Source organism: Capsicum annuum, chromosome 10 (genome assembly GCF_002878395.1).
Source record: "Capsicum annuum cultivar UCD-10X-F1 chromosome 10, UCD10Xv1.1, whole genome shotgun sequence".
In the NCBI taxonomy this organism is placed as follows: Eukaryota; Viridiplantae; Streptophyta; class Magnoliopsida; order Solanales; family Solanaceae; genus Capsicum; species Capsicum annuum.
In genome coordinates this window covers 47205689-47229098 of record NC_061120.1, presented here as the reverse complement: position 1 = coordinate 47229098, position 23410 = coordinate 47205689, and the positions used below count along the sequence as shown (strand labels likewise).

At 32.3% G+C, this 23410-nt stretch overlaps 1 long non-coding RNA gene across 1 annotated transcript; it reads left to right on the top strand.

Annotated features, from left to right (window-relative positions):
- Window positions 1-7227: 7227 nt before the first annotated feature.
- On the top strand, window positions 7228-9692 carry LOC124887968. Its single transcript, XR_007045634.1, has 2 exons — window positions 7228-7394; window positions 9232-9692. It is a non-coding gene; the product is annotated as an uncharacterized LOC124887968 (long non-coding RNA).
- Window positions 9693-23410: the final 13718 nt, after the last annotated feature.

Here is a 23410-nt window from a genome sequence, read left to right as displayed (position 1 = left end):
GGTGGAAATTGCGTTGCTATCTTTGTTGGGGACTGGAACTATACCGTGACACGGTGGAATCACGGAGGTTCACTGGTTTTTGACAATTGCCATTTTGGCTGGCTCCGCGACGCGCTAAGGTGCCAGGTGGCACAATGTCTCACTAAAATGGCTCTAACTCTTCACCTGAGTGTCCAATTTAGGCGAATTTGATATCGATGGAAAGCTTATTCAATGTTCTACATGACAAAAAGTAAAAATTAAGGAAATTCCACACGATTCAAAGTATTTCACATTTGAAAAGACACTTCTGAAATTTTTGAACTCAGATTTTCACTTCGCTGAATATACTCTAAGGCTCAGACTAGAAGAGGACTTTGCGGGACATTACTACCCATTTTAAATTTTACAACGACCTTTAATTCAAAAATAATGGACAACATCGATTTTGAAATTTTCGACGACCTTGAAGTTGAAAATAAGGAACAATACCCATTTTAAAATTTTCGACGAACTTGGAGTCGAAACCAATTGATTTTGTGCTTGGAGATAAGGAAGATAACATATTAATCTTGGTTGCCATTGATTAGTTCTTGAAGTTTTTTGTTTGTGAGAAAGAAGAAGAAGAAGAAGAAGAAGAAGAAGACGAAAGAAAATGAATAAAGAAAAAGAATAATTAAAAATGAATAAAAAAAGTACATAAATATTAAAAATAATTTTTTAATAAATAATTTATGTTTTCACTCTCTTTAAAGAGTGTGAAAGACACTCTTTCACCAAGTCATCTTTCGGGGGGGGGGGGGGGAATTCCACTTTAAAATAATAAAGGGGGGGGGGGGGTCGCCCCCCCTCAAAAAGCGTGTGGGTAGTTGGAATTTGGGGAAAAGGTTGGGGGGGGGGGGCTTTTGATCATTTTCTCTTTATTAAATAATCTAGCTCCTAAAGTCTGATCAAACGAGTTCTCACTAATTGTGCAATAATAAAAATAATCGTTTACAACCTGTGCATTTAAATATGGTATTGCTATTTATTTCGTATAGGGCTTCTGCTTTCATTATGGCCTTATTTACTTCGAAACCATCTTCTTCCATTATTTCTATATTCATAAAATTAGTGTTCTCACATTCTTCAATCTCTTCCTCAGTTTCTCTTTTATACCCGAAATATTAGTAAGAACAGATTGCGAGGCTATAGTAAAATTCTATCAGAAAATAAAGAAAAGAATAGTAATAAAAGAAGGTGGATAAATTTCATAGATGCCACTTCTATTTACAACATTGTTTTAAAACATATTAAAGGAAAAGATAATAATCTAGCAGATCAACTAAGTAGACTAATAATAGAAGACAACTAACAATTTTTGTTTTAATATGAATACAGGCAAAGATAAAGGAAAGGAAGAAGCCTCATCCTCTTAAGAATACTTAAATAAATTATTAAGCAACACTCGATACAAGCCACTAACAATGTTGGAAAATCTAAAATTAAAAAGACCGTGGGACTCCAATCAAATTACCTGCAAATTAGAAATAATTAATCCAGAATATACTATAAGAACAACATCTATAGAAGCTACAAATGAAGACCTTAAAGATTTTGAAATACAAATAAAATAGCTACTAGAATTAGGAATACTTAGAAGATCCAAATCAAGACATAGATCAACAACTTTCATAGTAAGAAACCACTGAATTTTTATTCTTGCTAAAACTTTGACTGCACTTATCTTTTTTTCTTCACTACATACCATTCCTTCAAATGGTAAATTCAATGACTTTTTCTGTTTAACTTTATTATTTTCACCTCATGTATTTAATAATTCTACCTCTACAAAATCTTCTTCTCTAATTATCTCTTTACTGTACACTCTTATCTCTAATCTTTTTAGTCTTTCTTCTAATTCTAATATTCTATCTTCCGTTGTTCTAGTTAATGGATTGGATGACTAGTGATTTATTTAAAATAGAATTTGTGTTTCTTAGACTGAAATTTATGAATAAAAATTGAATTTGAGTAAAATAAAGAATTGAAACTGAGTTATTCCTGCCCCTAACACTCTTTTTCTTTCAAAAGTAATTTCATCGACGCTTCTTATTACCCTAAAAAATTATCTTTGATATAACGTATATAAATTATATAAATAATTTAGTATATGCATCTGATTTAATAATTGGTAACTTTCTTTAATATAACGTATATAAATTATATAAATAATGTGTGTATATAAATGTTCAAGGAGAAACAATATATGTAAAAATAAGAAAAAATGCAAAGTAAAGAAGTAAACATGTAGATTTTTTAAACTTCTTAAAACATGTAGATATAAATTTTAAATTTCAATATAACATAAATAACATACTCAGTATAATTTCATCAATGAAAAATCTCAAATTTCAATATAAATTTTAAAACCCATAAGGATAGAATGTTACCTTTACATTAACAAAAATATATATTCAATAAAGTACTCATATTGTAAAACTTATCTCATATACTTAAGAGAAATTTCATATTGTAAAACCTACAAAAAAGAAAGAAAAAATTAATTAGCAAAACATCATAAACTTTTTAATCAAATCACAAATTGAGATGAGAAAATATGAGGCACATAGGAGGGAAGAGGAGGGAGAAGAGAAATAGACATGAGTGTCAATAATGATAAAGTAAATTAGCGCAAAAATTAAAAATTGATACTATTGTCTGTCACTAAAGTATATTTGCACCAAAAATCAAGTTCAATTGATCTATAATCAACTTCAATTGATCTATACTCAAGTTCAATTCATCATCTATACTCAAGTTCAATTCATCTATCTATCTATCCATCCATCCATATAATTAATTTATTATTTAATTATTTTTATTATATTAACTAGACTACCTAAAATATATGAGATTTCTAAAATATATAGTAGGAGAATTAATTAATATTTTTCTTTCTACAAGACTTCCAAAAATATATGGTAGGAAGATTAATTAATATTTTTCTTTCTACTTTTCAATTAGAAAAATACTCTTAAAATAGGACTCTATTAAGAAAATACTTCTATAAATATTGAGATGTACGTTAAACTAGAGTACAAACCGGTTTGCCTATTGGGAGAATATGATTGATACTCATCTAACTTGATTCGATTTCATGTCTAGATTGGTGAATGCTTGATTTTCTAACCCTCAACTTCTTCGCTGTTTTGGTCATCATAATAGAATTCAACATGTGTGTGTATATATATATCTTCTTTATTTTCATTCAAAATCACTCTTTAGGATTAAAATTTTCATTCAGACAAGAATTAGTTGGTTCAAAATTGAAGCTTTGTGATCATTATTAAATTATTTTTTATAGTTTACAGGTCGTAGATGAATGTCGTTTGGCTTTGAAAAATTTCTTGTGTGAAGGTTAGGTTTAATTGTATTGTTTTGATATCTTTATCATCTTATTGTTTTATTTTAATTTACAGATCCTAGATGAATGTCGATCAGCTTTGAAAATTTTTTTTAGATAAAGGTTAGGTTTAATTGTGTTATCCTAATATCTCTATTAGTTTGTTATTTTCTGGTAGTTTACAGTTCATAGATGAATCTCGATCGGCTTTGAGAAATTTTTGTGTGTAAATTTTAAGTTTAATGATGTCACTTTTATCGTATTATTTTGTTGCAGTTTATAGGTAATAGATAAATGTTGATCGGCTTTGAGAATTTTTTTTATGTAAAGGTTAGGTTTAGTTTTATTATTTTGATATCTCTATTATGCTATTATTTTGTTATTGTTTACAGTGGTAGATGAGTGTTGGACGACATTGAAAAAAATTTTGTTTGTAAAAATTAGATTTAATTATATTATTTTGATGTCTCAATCATTATTATTTATAGTGGTAGATGAGTGTTGCATGACATTGTGAAATTTTTTGTGTGTAAAAATTAGATTTAATTATATTATTTTGATGTCTCTATCATTATATTATTTTGTAGCAATTTACAGATGGTAGATGAATATCGATCGACTTTTAAAAATATTTTTGGTAAAGGTTAGGTTTAATAAATATATTCTCCATCTTTACATATTCAAAAGATATCAAATTTAATTATTATTTTCATCTTTATTATTGAAACAAATATCCTATTTAGTCTAATGTTTGAACTCATTAAATTAGTATATATATATATATATGAAGAAAAAATGTTTTCTTAGATAATATTTTTACTAAAGTATTTAATAGATAAAAACCAAAAAAATTAAAGTAATAAAAAACGTTAACGAACATGCAGGCCTTAAAACTTCTTAAAAAAAACTTCATCCTAATATTTCGACATTGTTTTGTATTGCTCTCGCGAAACAATTGCACTTGCCAACACTATTCAAAACATTAAAGTCCTCAAAATTTATTCATAAAGCACAATATTTGTAAACTTATCAGAATAATTCTAAATTCAAAAATATAAGTCAAAAAGGTGTAAGACAAATTCTAAAATTCTAAAATTCTAAAATTCTAAAATTCTAAAATATTAAAATATGAAGATATGAACATACCTTAAATATGGAAGTTAGAACCTAAAAATAAATATTAATTAGCAAAATATCATATACAAGAAAATTATAAATCGAATAAAAAAGTGAGATAAAAAATTGGAGGGGAGGGAGGCGACTGGAGAGGGGGATTAGGTATAGTTTGTTAGTATGTGGGAAGGGGAAGTAGGTTATTTAATGGGTTTTAAAATTTTGAGGGGAGTTTTTAGGTTGTAGTTTTTAATTTTAGGGTGAATTTTTGGGCTTTGGGTAAAGGAGAGAGGGAGTGGCAGCTGAAGATATATATATATATATATATTTGCTTTCTTTAATTTCTTTATATATAAAAATAAATACTATAATTATGTAACTAATAAATATAACAAAGGAAATTATATAATAAAAATAATAGTAATAATAATAAATATATTTTACGTTAAGTTAATTATAAAAATCAATCATTTTGTATAACAAATATTATTTCAATATATGTATATTTCTTTTCAACTTTTGTTTTTGTCATCTATCATATTTATTAGTATTGTTATTTACTTCCTTATTCTGATAAATTATTAAATAATAGTGTTCAGCTAAATTTTTGACGATTATTAGGTTATTAAAATAATACTAGATCATAGTATGAATACCTTTAATACTAATTAAATTGAATATAATAGTTGATTAGTGGAGATATAATATGATAAAATTAATAAATATATTATTTCCAAAGATCATATAAGATTAAAAAACAATTCTTCAAACACTTATTTAGGATGACATTTGAATGAGATTTATTAAGATTTTGCTAAAATCTAGTATAACTTGTTAATTTAAGTAAATGTAATTATATATTTATTAAAATTTATAAATATATTTGTAATTGAACAATTAATACCTTCAATTACACTAGATCGATAAAGAAATTATTCTGATGAAATAAGTTTTGAGTAATAACAATTATGAAAGTACTTGATCAAGATGAAGCTTCAGTGATCTCAATAAAGTTACGCATCAGTTCGATACAATTACTTAATCAAAATTATATAGATATGAGCACCTCTTTTTTGAAATTTAATTTACAAATAGGCATGTAAATTGAATTTAAAGATTAACACTCCTAATTACATTAGATCGATAAAGATATTATTGTGGTGAAACAAATTTCAGTTAAATAACGATTTTGAAAGCACTTGATTAGAATAAAGTTACAATAAGTCTGTGAAGTTATGTTTAAGTTTGATACAATTTAGTTAATTAACATTATTTAGATATAATCACCTATTTATTGAAATTATATTTAAAATTACTAAATAGCCCGTAAAATTAAGTCGAATTGAATGATTAACTCCTCCAATTACAATAAATTAATAAAAATATTATTCCAATTAAACAAGTTTGAGTCAAATACAATTTAGAAAGCACTCGAAGACCAGTTAATCAAATATAATCACCTACTTATTGAAATTACATTTGAAATATACAAATTAAGCTTGTAAAATTTGCAATCAAATTGAATGATCAACACCTCTAACAGCACTAGATTAGTATTGATATGATAACTTTTAACTCATGGTAAAAATAATTATTAGCTACAAAAATGTGATCGCGATAATAAATTTGTTCATACCTCATTTTGTAATATCAAATAATTAAAGCTATTAAGTTAGTAGTTGAAGCAAAAAAAAATGTTTAACTATTATATTTTATTTTAAAGAATCATTTTATGACTAAAAGATTACTATTGCTACAACAAATTTTAACATGTGGTAAGAATTAATAATTAGCTACAAAATTTATTTGTACCAAAAAAATTTATTGAATTGTTAGTTAATTATACTACCATTGGGAAATCTTAGTGGCTTAGTTGGTTAGCTACCTGAACTTTCACCTTGTTACTGAGGGTTCGATTCCCCATATTATAATCCCTCCCCCATTCCCCTTCCCCTACCCCCATTTTTTAAAAAAAATTATACTACCATTATTTTGCAACTTGAAGCAAAAATTATTTATTTAGCTATAATTTTTTATTTCAAATAATCTATTGTGGCTAAAACTTTACTATTACTATAATAAATTTAAACTTATGGCAAAAATTAATAATTAGCTATGAAATTTTATTATAGCAAAAATACATGGCTATTTCAGTTAACTATTGCCACAATAATTTTGTAACTTGAAACAAAAATATCAATTTAGCTACAATATTTTATTTAAGATAATTTATTATGGTTAAAAATTTATTATTACTACGATAAATTTAAATTCGTGACAAAAATTAATAGTTTTCTACAAAATTTTACTATTGCAAAAAGACGTGGCTATATCATCTAACAATTACTATAGTTTTTTATAAGTTAAAGAAAAAATATATATTTAGCTACAATATTTTGTTTCAAATTATTTACTGTGACTAAAAGGTTACTATTTCTACAATAACTTATATAGCTTAAAAAAATATATTATTTGCTACAAAATTTTATTGTAGCAATAAAGTTGTAGATATTTAGACCATTATTTCCACGATTGTTAGCAATTGTAGGAAAAATGAGGGATTAGCTTTGTCAATTAGATTTTTGTGATTAAGAAATTTTATAAATTTAAAGACAGCTATGACATTCGATTTTTCGTGGCTATTACTTAGTAATAGCCATAATTTCTACATTCATAGCTTAAATTTCGTAGTTATAAATACATTTTGTTGTAGTGTAAGTATATATAGTAATCCTCTATCATTTTTAGATTATGACACATTCGGAAATCTGTTAAGCCTCCATTTGTCGATCGTGACCCACGTAGTTTTATCCTTTAGGTGGAGCTGCTATGTCTTTATTAATGCTACGATGATTCTAGCAGCTAGATTGCTTATATTCTGGGGCTATACTATGAGCAAAAGAGGATTTTCCTAAAGGTAAAACCAAACTTTTTAGGTTGCCTACGTATCCTGGAAATAGGTATCAGGTCTGTACGTAGTTCAGGGGTAGAAAAAGAAATATAAAATGTAACGAACGAGTCTTACTCAGACTACCTACATATCCAAATAGAATCAGGTCATGACATAGTTCAAATACAATGGGAGAAATAAAAATATGGAATGCAATGGCCGAGCCTGACTCAGGTTGCCTACGTATCCAAGTAGAATTAGGTTAGGCAGTAGTTTAGTACAATAAGAGAATAAAATATGAAGGGACAAAATTCGATGAGGATTGCCCACGCATCCTACCATGGAAAGTCAGGTTGAGCATAGTTCTGAATATATGAAAGGATGATGTTTTTAGATTTTCTAAGGGAAACTGAAATCGATGTGGGTTGCCTCTATATCCCACCATGGGAAGTCAAGATAATACTTAGTTCATTACATTAGAGAAAAATGCAAAAGTACAAGAAAATAACGACTATTTCTAATGTCTTCAAATATAGTACTTTTTGATGGCGTCTGAATTGATCGGCTTCGTACTTACTATGCGTTCCATCTCAACAAGGATTACTGCTCCTCCTGAGAGTACTCGGTGAACTATGTATGGACCTTGCCAATTTGGACACTTGGTATTGAAGAATATCTTCTTCAATACCAACTATCCCGGTGTGAATTGGCGAGGCTTGATTTTCTTGTTAAACACCTTGATCATTCTATTTTGATAAAGTTGCCCATGGTAAACTGCGTCCAGTCTTTTCTTATCAATAAGAATCAATTGTTCGATCCTACTACGAATCGATTCAACAACATCTAAACCGACCTCCTGGATAATTCTTAATAAAAACATCTCTAACTCTGCAGGTATCACTGCTTTTGAACCGTAAACTAACATATAGGGATTTTCCCCAATGGATGTTCTAATCGTGGTGTGATAACCGAGCAAAGCATATAGTATCTTCTCATGTCATTCCCTACTGCAGCCCACTATTTTCCTCAAGATCCTCTTGCTATTCTTATTTGCTGCCTCTACTGCTCCATTCATTTGTGGTCAATATGCTATGAAGTTCTAATGAGAGATCTTATACCTTTCATAAATTTCTCTCAAGGTCACTATTGAGATTGGCCCCATTATCTTTTATGATTGACTCTAGAATTCCAAACCGACAAACCAAGTTATTGCAGATGAAATCTGCTATGACTTTCTTAGTCACTGCCTTGTCTGTTAAAGCTTTAACTAATTTCATGAAGTATTCGACAGCAACCAAGATAAAACGGTGTCCATTGGATGTAGCAGGCTCTACGACCCAATAACATCCATGCCCAAAGAAGAAAATGGCCAAGGAGAACCCATCACATTAAGCTTATTTGGTGGAACCCATATAAAATTCCCATGAACTTAACATTGGTGACACTTCTCCACTTATCGAATGCTATCTCTCTCCATGGTTATCCAAAAGTATCTAGCCTTTAAAATTTTCTTCCAAGAATGAATGCGAGGCATAAGTTCCTGCATGTATCTCTTCCAACAACCTCATGACTTTCTACGCATCAACATATCACAATAATCCCAAGTATGGAGTCCTCCTATACAGGATCTCCCCATTGAGAAAGAAGTGATTGGCCATCATTCTTAAAGTCCTCTTCGACTCTCTAGTAGTGCTTTCTGGATATTCTCCTCCTTTGAGTAACCTCTTGATGTCACAGTACTACGACTTTACATTTGGTTCTTTATCAACTTGGAAACAGTATGCATGTTACTTGTGTACCTCCACCTTTATGGAATCAATGTAATTCTTATCTGGATGTTTAATCATTGAAAATAGTATTGCAGGGCATCGACGAACTCATTTTGAATTCGAGGGACATGTTTGAACTCAATCTTTGTGAACCTTTTACTGAGCTTCTTAACACATTGCACATGAGGAAGGATTTTGACATTCTCGGTGGTCCATTCTCCTTGCACCTGATAGATCAACAAATATGAATCTCCTATCACCAAGAACTCTTTGATATTCATGTTTACTGCCATCCTTAGTTCGAGAATGCAAGCTTCATATTCTGCCATGTAGTTCGTACAAGGAAACTTAATCTTAGCCGAGATCATATAATATTGACCTATTTCTAAATCTAGGGCTGCTGTAATTTTGACTCCTTTGAAGTTTGACTCTCCATCAAAGAACATTCTTCATCCATTATATGTCTCTGAGATGTCTTCTACTGTAAAAAACACCTCTTTATTAGGAAAGTAGGTCTTAGGTGGCTTGTAATCTTGATACACTAGATTTTCTGTGATATGATTAGTTAAAGCTGTCTTTTAATGGTTTTTTTATTTCATGTACACAATATCAAACTCGCTCAACAAAATTTGCCATTTTACCAATTTCCCAGTAGGCATTGGTTTCTGAAAAATGTACTTGAGTGGATCCATTCTTGAGATTAAGTACGGGGTATTTGCGGATAGGTAGTACCTTAACTTTTGCACAACCCAAGTCAACGCACAAGATGTCTGCTCTAATAATGTATAACTTACCTCATACGGTTTAAACTTCTTACTCAGGTAATAAATGGCTTGTTCTTTCTTTCCCATCTTATCATGATGCCCTAACACACACCCAAATGCATTATCCATAACAGATAGATACAATAGCAGTGGCTTTCTAGGATCTGATGGAACCAATACTGGTGGGTTGGACAAGTACTCCTTGATTTTATCGAAAACCTTCTGACATTCTTCAGTCCATCAAGTGGCAACATCTTTCTCCAATAACTTAAATATTAGTTCACAAATTATCATGGACTGGGCTATGAACCAAATGATGTAATCGAGTCTTCCCAAGAATCATAAATAATGTGCCCAAGGGAACTCCAAAGGCATATTTGGCCAGATTCAACTTTAGGCCATACCTTCACAACCTCTTAAAGAATTTTTGTAAATCATCCAGGTGGTCTGAACTCTTTTTAGACTTGATAATGACATCATCCTCATACACCTTAGTCTCTTTGTGAATCATATCATGAAAACAAAACGTCATAGCCCTCATATAAGTTGCACTAACGTTCTTAAGTCCAAATGGCATTACCCTATAGCAGTATACTCCTTACGAAGTGATAAAGCGTGTCTTGTCTACGGTATTCTCATCCATTAAGATTTGATGATATCCTGCAAAACAATTGTCAAATGATTACAACTCATGTTTCACGCAGTTATCAATGAGAATGTGAATATTTGGGAGAGGAAAATCATCTGTTGGGCTAGCCTTGTTGAGATCCCAACAATCTACGCATATTCTTATCTTCCCATTTTTCTTTGGCACTGGAACAATGTTGGCCAACCATATGGAATAATTTTTGACCCTCATGACGTTGGCTTTTATCTGCTTGGTCACCTCCTCTTTGACCCTTAAGCTCAAATCAGATTTGAATTTCCTTGTCTTTTGCTTCACTGGCGGACATGCGGGGTTAATTGGCAGTCGACGTGAGACGATATCAATGCTCAAACCTGGCATTTCATCGTAAGACCAAGAAAACACATTGATGTATTACTTGAGTAGGATTATCAATTCATGTTTCTTTTCAACCTCCAAGTGTATGCTGGCCTAAGTTTCCATTACCGTTTCTTCATCACCCAAATTTATGACTTCAGTTTCATCCATATTAGTCTTTTTTGACTCTCAAGTTACTTGATCTCCTATGGTAGGTTTTTAGGCATCATGCTTTCATCGCACTCCTCATAATCTTGCTCATCACTTGTATTTTGCTCAACGAATTTGTTACATGTCATAATCGTGGAACGAGGATTTTTATTAATTATTGTACTGAAATGTATAAAAAGTGAGTAAAGTAAATAGATATTAAAGATACAAAAATAAGTTTTGAAAATAAAAACTTTTATTAATTGAAAAGCACTGGGCTTTGGCAAGAGGTAAGTAGCAATAAAAGCTTTGGCATGATTTAAGCCTCAATTGATCATGAAAACAAAATAAATTTTTAAAAAGACTACAACTCCATACTACCAAGAATTGTCGAAATAGGGATGGGCTAATAGTCTAATTCTACAAGACTTCTCCAAGTTCAGCATCATGGATGGTAAGCTTCTTGAAATCCATCTCTGGTTCTCCTTTGATCACGACCACAAATAGATTTCCTATTTCTTCTATGATATCCTCATAAACTTTTTATTTTGAAACTTGGACTTGGGCTGACACAAATACTATCACTCTTGATCCTTCAAAGCAGGATCCTCCAGAAGTGGGCTTATATCCAATCCATGTAGTACCTCTCTTATGTTTCAACTGGATTGGCTTAATTATACCATCGTTTTTTGGTTCTCCTAGTCTTGTCTTAGGCTAATACCCATATTTCAGCATCTCTGACACAACTATCTTTGCAGCACTCGACATTTTTGCTTCTACTGGCTCTATTTTCTCATTGGTCTTTGCAGCTTGCATGATCTCCAGAGTATGGAAAATTGCTCATTTAATTCCTTATTAACTAAAACTGAGTTGAAAGAATAGATGGAGTGACTGAGCTCCTCATGGACAGTAACTTCTGTGTGACCCCACTCAAACTTTACTCACTAATAGAGAGTGGAAGGAATAGCTCTTGCCATATAGACCCATGGCCTTCCCAAAAATAGGTTGTAACTAGATGATACATCCATTACTTAAACTAATATGGGAAATTCAGCTGGTCCTATCTGCAATGTCAAGTAAGTTTCTCTGATGACACTCTTTTGCGATCCATCAAAGGCTCTGACCTTCGACTCTTCCTTATATTTTTTATGTTTACACCTAATTACCTTAGGGTAGAGAAGGGAAAAATATTACAACCGAAACCACCACTGATCAAAAACTTATTAACAATCTTATCATGATATCTGACTGCGATATAAAGTACTTTGTTGTGCGCAACCTCTTCAATGGTAGCTCATCATCATGGAAAAAGACCTTATTTGCTTCCACCATTCATTCAATTATTGTAGCCAAAGTCTCGCTTGTGGTTTCCTTCGGTATGATAACCCCACATAACACTTCTATCAAAATATTTTTATGGGCTTCAGAACTTATAAGCAAAGATATAATGGATATATGGGTCGGTGTCTTCCTTAGTTGTTGTTCAACCAAATAGTCCTTGGGTTGCATTTTTTTCCAAAATTCTGCAACTTCAGCATCAATAATATTCCTTTTTGAGTTCTACTCTTTCATGAGAACTCCTCGATTCAGATCTTCTGGAGTGTAACATCTTTCTGACCTGGTCATCCCCTGAGCTGCAGCAGTGTCTATTATTTTTACCTTGGCTTTAGCTTGATAATCCCATAGGACTGCTTTAGTGTCATAATCGGTCCTCCCAGTGGATATAGTGGTCACTACGACTCTTTCCAGGTAAGTCTAAATAGTTATAGGCTCTCTCAACTGAACTGTGATAAAAGACTGTGATGGGATGTAGTGGCGACTTCTTCTGCATTCTATGCGGGAACAATGGTTTCTTCCAAGTCATATTCTCCCTCTAGAGTAATCATGTTGACTTCTCAATTTCCATGATTTGGCAAGGGGTTATTGTTCACATTTAAAGTTGCGGCAGTGCATTTGATTACTCCTTTCCTTAGTAGAGACTCAATTTGATTCTTTAAACTATAGCACTCTTTTGTGTCATGTCCCTAGACTCCCAAGTGATAAGCGCATTGCTTATTTCCATAAAAATTTTGAGAGGTTAGTATTAGGGTTTTTTCTTTCGATTGGATACAAAAATCCTACTGCCCTCAATCTTTCAAATAGCTGGGCCAAAGGTTCAACAATTGGTGTGTAGGTGCGGGTATTTATGGCTTCAAGATTTGGATGTGGTCTTGGCAAATAAGCTGGTCTAGTAGGTGAGCTGGTGCTTGGATGGGGCATATGATGTTGCTAGATTCTGGTATACTGGAGCTCAAGGTGGATTGTAATATGGTTGGGTATTATACACTGAGATGTGAGTAATAATTTGGGGGTTGTTAGGGTAAGAGTAGGAAGAATTTCTAGGTTGGTAGTATGGTGTGATGGTTGAGACATCTTCTTTCTTCTTCGTATTACCACTAATGGAACTAGACTATATAGCCTTACTTATGGCTTGCAGTGCAACCATAGACTGTATCTTTCTTGACTTGATGCCTTCTTTTATGAAATCCCCCATCTTGACTAATTCTGTAAACTTTTAAACCATCATTGACATCATCTTATTATAATAAACATCTTCTTGAGCTCAAATAAAATACTTAGAGAGCTCACTTTCATCTAGTGGAGGCTGGATCCTAGCAGCCTCGGTCCTTCAATGCCATGCATATTCTTAAAATAATTGTGATGGCTTTTTCTGTATGTTAGCCAATGAGAACCTATCTGGGGTAATGTCGGTGTTAAACCTAAAACTAATCATGAAGTCTTTAACCATTTCCCGCTATTCACACCACTTATGAGGGTCTTATCGGGTGTACCAAGTTAAACCTTCTCCTGACAAACTCTGAATGAACAACTTTATTTTTAACTTCTCATTCCTTCCTACGCCGACCAATTTTTTGCAATAGACCTCAGGTGTGCATGTGGGTCACTCTTTCCATCAAACACATCAAACTTTAGTGGTTTTTACCTTATTGGTCTCGATGTTTGGATGAATGCATAAATCATCATAATTCAAGATTTTAGTTCCTCTGGTGACTTGTGTGTTTCTAAATGCCCTCTTTAGACTTTTGAGCTGGGCTACTATTGACCTTTCTTTATTCGATTGGATATACTTTCCTAATCCCACAAACCAATTAACCTCATATGGAATATTAATAGCGACAAATGTTGGGAACATAGGAGCTTCAATAGCATATACAGGTGGCATAGGTATCTCATAAGTGACATGTGCCTCAGGTATGTGCTGCATTATTGGATGGACTGGAATGGTAAAGCTCTGAGTAGGAAATGAAAAATCAGGTGCAGCTCCGGCAGTAGGTTGAGAAGAAAGTGAGGCTTGAATATATGAAGGTGGATTTACTAGGTTAGCGGGGGAGATCGGGGGTAGTTCAACATTTGGAGCCTGAAATTGAGTGGGAAAACTAGCCATTGTAAGCTTGGTCAGATCCCATATTTGACGTATTTCTTCTTTTAAGACTTTAATTTCTTATGCCATGTTAGCCATCTGCTTGTCGTTATGGGTGTCTGGTAGCCTTTGAGATCTTTCAGCATCATCAACTGGTATCATCACGACCTTATCCTTGTTAGTCATTTTGTCTTTAGACCAAGGGTATATTAGGATTTCGCCAGTTTATCAGTCGACATAAATCAACTTTCTTTTTCGAGGGATAAATAAATGAAAAGAAAGAAAGGAAAAGAAAAAGGGAAACTATGTTATTTTGGGAGATATTGAAAAATGTAATAAGTATGTAACATATATACTCTAAGTTGGAGGCATCTAAAATGTGTCCTAATAGAGAGCCCCTTTCGCCAAAGGTAGGCCTACATTGCAATCAATTTGAAAATAAATGATCCATTTGAACATATTTGGATTTGAGAATTAATGAGACTTATATTAAACAAAGGGATTCAAGTGGTTACATTAAAATATATCAACGAAATCTTAAAAGAAAAGTACATGGATGAACACAAGAGCATACAATAGGGCTGGCCATGCGGCTCTTTAAGGAATGTGAAAATACAACAAAGAAAGGGGATACAAGGCCATGTAGGGCCGTCTTCATCATCATCACCTAGGTCCATAAAAAATTCCAAGTGGTAATCCATGAAATCTTCCTTATTTATCAGCCAATCTGGGAAGTCTGGATTATCTTCATTCCTCACGAATTGGTCTCTGGATTCCTCTTTTGTGCCTTCACAAACTTTCTCATTATCATCTGGAGAAATCATGTCATCCAATGATCTTTGAATTACTTATCAATACATGGAGGTGGTGATATACATATGTGGTAGTATTTCACTTGCCATCTATACATTATGTCATAGTCCACTAGCCTAGGAATCCTTTCCCAGCTTGGTTGCGTTATGGGGTATCCTTCTACTTTCCATGTGTAATACCTCAAGGTGCACCGAGTGTTTGTCCAATTTCTACTGAAATTATGTTCATCCACATTTACTATTTTCTAATTCTGTCCCAAGTCACTTGTCTTCCATAAGTAACTTCCGCTGGAGCCGTGTGTGACCTTAAAGGGATGTTTTATTCTTTGCTGAATTGATGTAGAACTCTAAATAGAGTGTATGGTTGGATTCCTTCCAACCCGATAAACTCAATAAAATAACTAGTGTACCTCCTTAGAAATGTTCTTCCTGTGATCCAATGAAGCTTCTATTGGATGGATTCTCCTGCGAGGTACGTCAGATAAGCCCACCATTCGTCTGGTCCTAGTGGTGCCTCCCAAAATCTCAATCTCTACTCATGACTTTGTATCATGCCGGGGACTTTCTCTGAGTTGCCTCTATTTTGCGCCCTATGATAAAAATATTCCACAGACCAAACTTGAAGCAACAAGTTGCATCCACCAAAGAAATCATCCCCTCTTGAGCAATCAAACAAAGCTCCAAAATAATTTTGCCAGTAGCATAAGAACTAATGTATGTTTCTTAAAACTAGTTAACATAGTGAAAACCAAAGGCATCAAGTTAATGTTGATGTATCCCCTTCTTTTAGGGAAGACCATAATCTCTACGAAGGCAAGTATGAAAGCCATAGGGCGAACACTCTCCCACCTTGCTCTGTTATAGGAAAAGTCCTCTCGGTGATGGTCATAGCTCATTTTATATCTAAATTTCTGAAATAAGTAGACCAAGTTAACCCAACTATCTATTATGCTCCTTGGTGCATGGTCTGCCCTTAAACCTAAAGTATAAAAAAACAATTGCCGGTCATGGCTGACGGGGCCAATGGTATTCTCTCTTCAAGAGGCGAATTTGTGAGGTTGTTGCTGTCTTCCAAAGTTGGAGTGATTTTGAAGTCCGTAAACTCAAGTTTCATGGTGGTCCGATCCCAGAACTTAAACAATATCTTTACGAGCACTTCGTTAGCTTGAATATCTATGAGGAACACCAAAGAGCCTAAGTGTTCTCTGACTTTAGCTCCATGCACAACTCGAATATTTTGCCACTAGAGTTTTAAGCTTTGGGGGACTGAGGCAATCATTTGTATGTTTGGTATGATTTGGTTGGTATCCATCTGAAAGAAAGGATAAAGGATATGATATGTCATTTATATCAAATCTGTTATGTGTTTTAGTTTGGACCGTTCACACTAATCTTTACACAAAAATATGTCAACAGGTTTGTAACCTTTGACAAAAGGGTGGTTTCCTAATTGTGATGACCATGCCTTGGACCGTCTCGCTTAAGGTGTATGCGATATGACCTATTTCTAGAGTAAGATTTTTCCTAAATCTTTGAGAATGGGATTGAATAACTGCGAGAAGTTACACCAACCTATTTGCACCAACTCTGAAACTAAGGAATCTAAAGAAGGTTCGGAGGAGTACAGTACACCCCTCACGTATTCAGTGTGTGAATTATATGTGACCAAGACTCTCTAGAAAAATTGGAAGTGATATAACAAGTAGTGTTATTCAGACAAATAAGGAATGCAAGTTTGGATTTAGTTTGCATCCTTTCACACAAAGCAGGATATTAACACATGTAAAGCAAATAACACAATAAGAGCATGAAAATCATAAACTAAGCATGTTAAGGTATAAATTTAAGTTCATACATCCCCAACATATTCGTCATTCTGTCGCGCCCTATTCCGAACTAATCAAAATAACATACAACATGTGGTGGCTATGTTGTGACTCTTGGGTTTTGAAAATTTTTTTTAGAGTCGCCACCTAAATTTTTAAGAAAATTAGGAGAAATTATTTTTATGTAAAACTCTATTTAGGTCTATCAAAATATTTTGAGATTCTGAGTAAGGATTTTGATTATTCGGGGGGAAGGTGTTAGGCACTCCTCAGAGCCTATCCAAAGATAGTCCTTAAAATCAGTTTAAAAAAATATTTGAAATAAAATTATTGCTTCGTTATTTGATAAAATGGTGATAGAAATTCCTTCTTTTATTTTGAGAAAAATAAATCCAAGGTATATAAATGTGTCACTACAATTTATAAGAACGTAACGCAGTTATTGCAAAATATATATGTCTTCAAAATACATGTGTAAAAAGTTGATTAGTATGTTTTAAGTGTATTTAAATATCATTCAGTTTACAGTTATATAAGAAAGCATGTTTATGAATATATGACGCTAAATGCATGAATAAAGCGAAGGAAAATATACTTTTAAAGGGTGTAAGAATTTATTTAAAATGATCATGAATATATGTATATATTTAGAAAAGTATGGAAAAGATTTGAAAACTTATTTGACTTGTGAGGCTTCAATAGATAAAATTAAATGTAGTAGTACATGATGGATCTTTAATTCCATATGGAGCATAGTAGTAATAATATCAATAGTAGTTATGGTAAAGTAATGATAATAAAAATAATAATAATAATTGTAGAGTATACCTTTTATATGGTAGCGTAAGTACATGAATATACCTTGCATTTTGGAGGGCTTCAAAATTTGAGAGCTTAAAATTAGTGTTGACAAGACGTATAAAAGTAAAACGTTAGGACGATTAAGCAAAAATTGATGAATAGGCTCTTTTTTTTTTAAATATTAACTTATCTATTTATCGTCATCCCACAATAGTATTAAAATTCTCATTCGTCCTAAAGGATTGTGACATTTATTTTATTAAGAAAAAAAATATTTCATGGCGAATAATTAGTAAAAAAAAAGATAGTTGAATATTAAAATTGCCAAAGCCCTTTCAAAAGAAAAATCTATCTTTATGAGTTAGTCATAAAATGTTAATTGCAAAAACATAAGGATATTAATCTATTTTTAAAGAAATTTCGAAGACATTAAATTATTTTAAGAACAATAAATAAATAATATAACTTAAATATAATTAATCTGTTGTTGTTGTTATTGTTGCTGCTGCTGGTTGTTGTTGTTATTGTGGTTGTTGTTATGGTTGTTGTTATAGTTGTAGTGGTTGTGGTTATTGTTGTTGTTATTGTGATTATTGTTGTTGTTATTGTGGTTGTTGTTGTGGTTTTTGTTGTTGTGGTTGTTATTGTGGTTATTGTTTTTGTCGTTGTTGTGGTTGTTGTTGTTGTGGTTGTTGTGATTGTTGTTGTTGTTGTTATTGTGATTGTGGTTGTTATTGTTGTTGTGGTTGTTGTTGTTACTGTTGTGGTTGTGGTTGTTGTTGTTGTTGTTGTTGTTATAGTTGTTGTTGTTGTTGTTATTGTGGTTGTTGTTATTGTGGTTGTGGTTGTGGTTGTTGTTGTTGTGGTGGTTGTTGAGGTTGTTGTTGTTGTTGTTGTTGTTGTTGTTGTTGTTGTTTGATTAAAATATAAAAGGAAAATATTATTCTTAATTGTCTTGTTTCCAGTTAATGTATGAAGCCTTTATTCTTTTTTATTTCTTACAATTTTATATAAGATCAAGGTTATGCATTTATGTGCTTAATGTTAGAAGAATAACCAAAGCAAGTGAAGACAAAACCATATTATAGAAACTAATTTTGGGATTAAGAATCAGTAACACTACTTAAAACAAATCTAATTTCATCTTTTCAAAATCAAGAACAGATTACGAAAGAAGTAACCGAAGGTGAAACTAAAAGACTGATTTTTCTTTCATTTCACGTGGCTTCTAAACATGAAGATTCCTATTTGAAAATAAAAAATAGAAAACGGAATGAAAATCGTTTATCTGATCTACCAATAATGAACAAAAACCCCAATAATACATCACACACAAGTGATAACAATGACAATAAAGGTCCAAGCTAAGCTCACAAGGATAACCCCCCAGTTTATCCAAAGACGGGGTATAACCCAAAAGAGATTAGAACAAACTTTGAGTTTTGTATTTTTATATAGCCCAATCTTAATCAATGATCCTGAAATTTATCATTTTGGAAAAATACAGAGCACTATACAGAGCGGCAATACTTGGAATGCATCAAACAACGAGGAATTCAAAGTTATTTATTCGATATATGTATTGCAAAATAAACTATAACTTTCTCACTTATAAAGCTCAAGTTTTATGAAGTAAGAAAAATTTAAAATTTGTACAATGATAGTCGATATGCCCTTAAAACATAACCAACCAAAGGAAATTCACGTGACTCAGCTAAATCAACCCCTAAACATTTTTTGGGTCAACCTATAGCAAAGCATACTTTGAAGAAACTTGAAAGATGGGCATCCCCATTAGTCACATACAAAACAAAACTAGGTGGCTCATATACTCCTTAATTAACAAAATATAACAAGAAGACACTAAAAAAAAGTACCGAAGGAGAAAATAGAATTCGAACGGGTGACATAGTCTTCTGTAAATTCTCATGTTTGGCGTTACAAGAAGCATTCAACTACATTGAAATCAAATTAACTTAAAGTGAACCCATATCTGATTTATAGGTAGTCAACAATAATACCCAAATGAGATAAGCAACACATACACATATATACACATATGCACATCCAAATAGGGGAATACAAGAAAAAATAACAGTTTTAAATCTATTTTGCTCCAACAGTCCCCAAATCTAAATAAAATTTGAACTTAATCGGTGAAAAATAATCAGCAACACCACATCCAAAATTGAACTGAATCAAGCCATATATTTACACAGTCAAGAGTAGGCAAAAAAAGGACAGATAAAAACAAATGAAAGGATTGGTTCCTATCTTATTTTGTGCCGCGAACCAGAGCTTTCCATCAAGTATTTCATCCACCAAACTCAAACCCCAAAATTCAAACTTAGACTAAAAACAACAATTGAAACTCACGACTTTCAACTCCTTTTAACTCACCCTTTTTTTGTTATTTTTCTCTCTTTTTGACTTGTTGATGCCTTTTTCCTCTACTTCCAAGCTTTTCCCCAATTCTCTTTATTTCCTCTTTGGGGGATGAAGAACACCCCTCTTTATTGGCAAAATTTAGACTTGAAAGTCCAAATTTGAAATAAAAATTTTAGAAAGAGAATGAGAATCGATAGAGATCCATATTTGAAACCCAAATCTCTGGGTTTTCAACCTTTTCAGAGCCGTCATGGTGGATTTGAATGAAAATTTTGAATTTTTTGCACTAAAACGATGCTTGATTTTGCTCAGAGTGTAGTCACAGGTTGATGGATGATGGATGATGGATTTGATGGAATATTGCAAGCTCATACTAGGGACGGCGGTGATGCAATGTTAGGGCTTCCAACTTGAGGGAGAAATATTAGGAAAGAGAAGGAGAAAGGAGAGTTCAATAAATTTTTAGGGTGGGGGAGATGGGTTATGCACGGAAGTAGTTGGAGATTGTCTTGGTAGGGGTCTGTTAGGGTTTAGGTTTTTATTTTGGGTATGGAGGATAGAGGAGTAAGAGAGAAAGAGAAAAGAAAGAGTGTTTGGTTCTTGGGGAAGGGAGAAGAGCATGTTTTTCTCAGATGTTCTTTGAATGGTTTTGATCTGTCCGATCAAAAGATCGGACGGTCTAAATTAAATTAGATCATTAAAAAAATAATAAATCATATATACTCCCTCCGTTTAAAAAAGAATGATCTACTTTTCTTTTTAGTCCGTTGCAAAAAGAATGACCTCTTTTCCTTTTTGGTAATACTTTAATTTTAACTTTCCACATGGCATGTTTAGGACCACAAGATTAAAGGGCATTTTGGTACATTTGACACAACTTTAATTTAAGGCCACAAGATTCAAAAGTCTTCTTTATTTTCTTAAACTTTGTGCCAAGTCAAAGTAGGTCATTCTTTTTGAAACAGAGCGAGTATATATTATGAAAAAGGTGATTTTAAAAAAATGGCCCTCGGATTTAAATAAATTAATGGATCAGATGGATTGTGTTTTTTAATAGAATTTGTGTTTCTTAGACTGAAATTTGTGAATAAAAATTGAGTTTGAGTAAAATAAAGAATTGAAACTAAGTTATTACTGACCCAAACGCTCTTTTTATTTCAAAAGTAATTTTATCGACACTTCTTATTACCCTAAAAAATTATGCTTGATTTAATGTATGCAAATTATATACATAATTTAGTATACGTATCTGATTTCATAATTGGTAACTTTATTTTTTTATAATATTAACAATATACATATATAATTAGATAATAATATATACATTAATTTATGTATAAGATTATAATAAAATATACCCATACACATATAATAAGGACATATATATTATGAGAATATATAGTCGCAATATATCATATGAGAAAAAAAAATAGAAAATGCGAATGCGATTATTAAAAAGACTTTTTTTTTTGAAATTTTGATTTTAAAATAATTATTTATATTTAATTAAAATATTTTACCATATTATAGGAAAATAAATCTTCTTTTTTTAATTTTAAAATTTCATAAAAATAAAAATATAAATTTATTTTAGATATTATTTAAGGCCAAGAAGCATCGAAAATATAATTAAAAGAAAAAGAGCGAGCCAAAATTGGGTGTCAACAGTTGGATAATGTTTTCCCATGATTTTCTTATGGTTTTTCATGTTATAATCATGGTTTGAATATGTGGTTACATAGGAATGGTCAATTTATACTTGATTTTGGTTTTGGAAACTATATGCCCTCAACATATTTGTTAAAATGCTAATGAGAATGATTTTGTCGCATAGTTTGACTATTCTTGAAATCTTTGCATTTCATAATATGGTAATAGAACTGAAATTAGTTTGGTTGATTTTAAATGAATTGGAAAGGCCTTGGTGGCCATGGTTGTGATTCAATTAGAAACCTTGTGGCGTACATGGGAATCCCCTAAGTGTTGGCCAATGACATTGCTTGCAATCTATAGTCGCTATGACAAAACCACTTCATAATGTATTGGTAATTAATTTCTAGAATTGGTGGTTTGATTATGTGCTAAGGTTTTAATTGGGCAATAATGGCGGGTTGTGATATCTAATCGTGAAGGTGTGAGTTTGATGGACGGACACTATAAACTCATATTTGCTGACATGAGTGTTGGTCATGGTTACTATATACTTGTAGGGTACATGGAAATCCCCTAAGTTTATACTTGTATTTATGTATCATAGAGGGCAAAGGGTACACGAGAATTCCCGACCCCTATGATATCTCCAGTTTGTTCGGCTACACGTACTAGGGTCCATTCAAGGGATAATACTAGACCCATATAACTCATGGAGGTTTTAGGATGATCAAGTTACACAACCCAGGTTAAGGTCTTAAAAGCATGCTAAACCTGGTTCTCTTTTTCGGAATGGTATATATGTATATATGAATGTAATTGCATCTGGTTATTTACTTTCATTTTGAATAATGGCTTTTAGGAGGTTTTGGATGAGATGGTGAGGGCCGTTCTGAGCTCTGAGAAACTTTTCTTGGGTGGAGATTTCAATGAGCATATTGGGTCTTTGTCGAGAGGCTATGATGATGTGTAAAACAATTTTTGTTTTGAGGAGAGGAATAAAAGAGAAGCTTTTCTTTTGGATTTTTCTAGGGTTTTTGGGTTGTGGATAGCAAATTCAAACTTTTTAAAGTAGGAGAATCACCTTATTACTTTTCATAGTTCGATGGTCATGACTCAGATAGAATTTTTGCTCCTTAGAAAGGGTGATAGAGCACTATGTAAGGACTGTAAAGTCATACCTAGCAAGAATATTTCAACTAAACATAGGTTGTTGGTAATGGACTTGGTAATCAATCAAGGTAAAAAAAAGTTTGGAGGCTCGATCCAGAATTAAGCGGGGTATCTTGACTTTGGCTAGTGCTTTAGAGTTGGGAGGGAATTTGAAAGTATGGGGGCTTAGGAGGGTATAGGGTATATGGATTGTATGTAGGAAACGACTGCTAATTACATTAGGGAGACCGCTAGAGAGGTGCTAGGTATATCGAGAGGTCAATTTAGCACGCATCAAAGGGACTAGTGATAGAATAAAGAGGTTAAA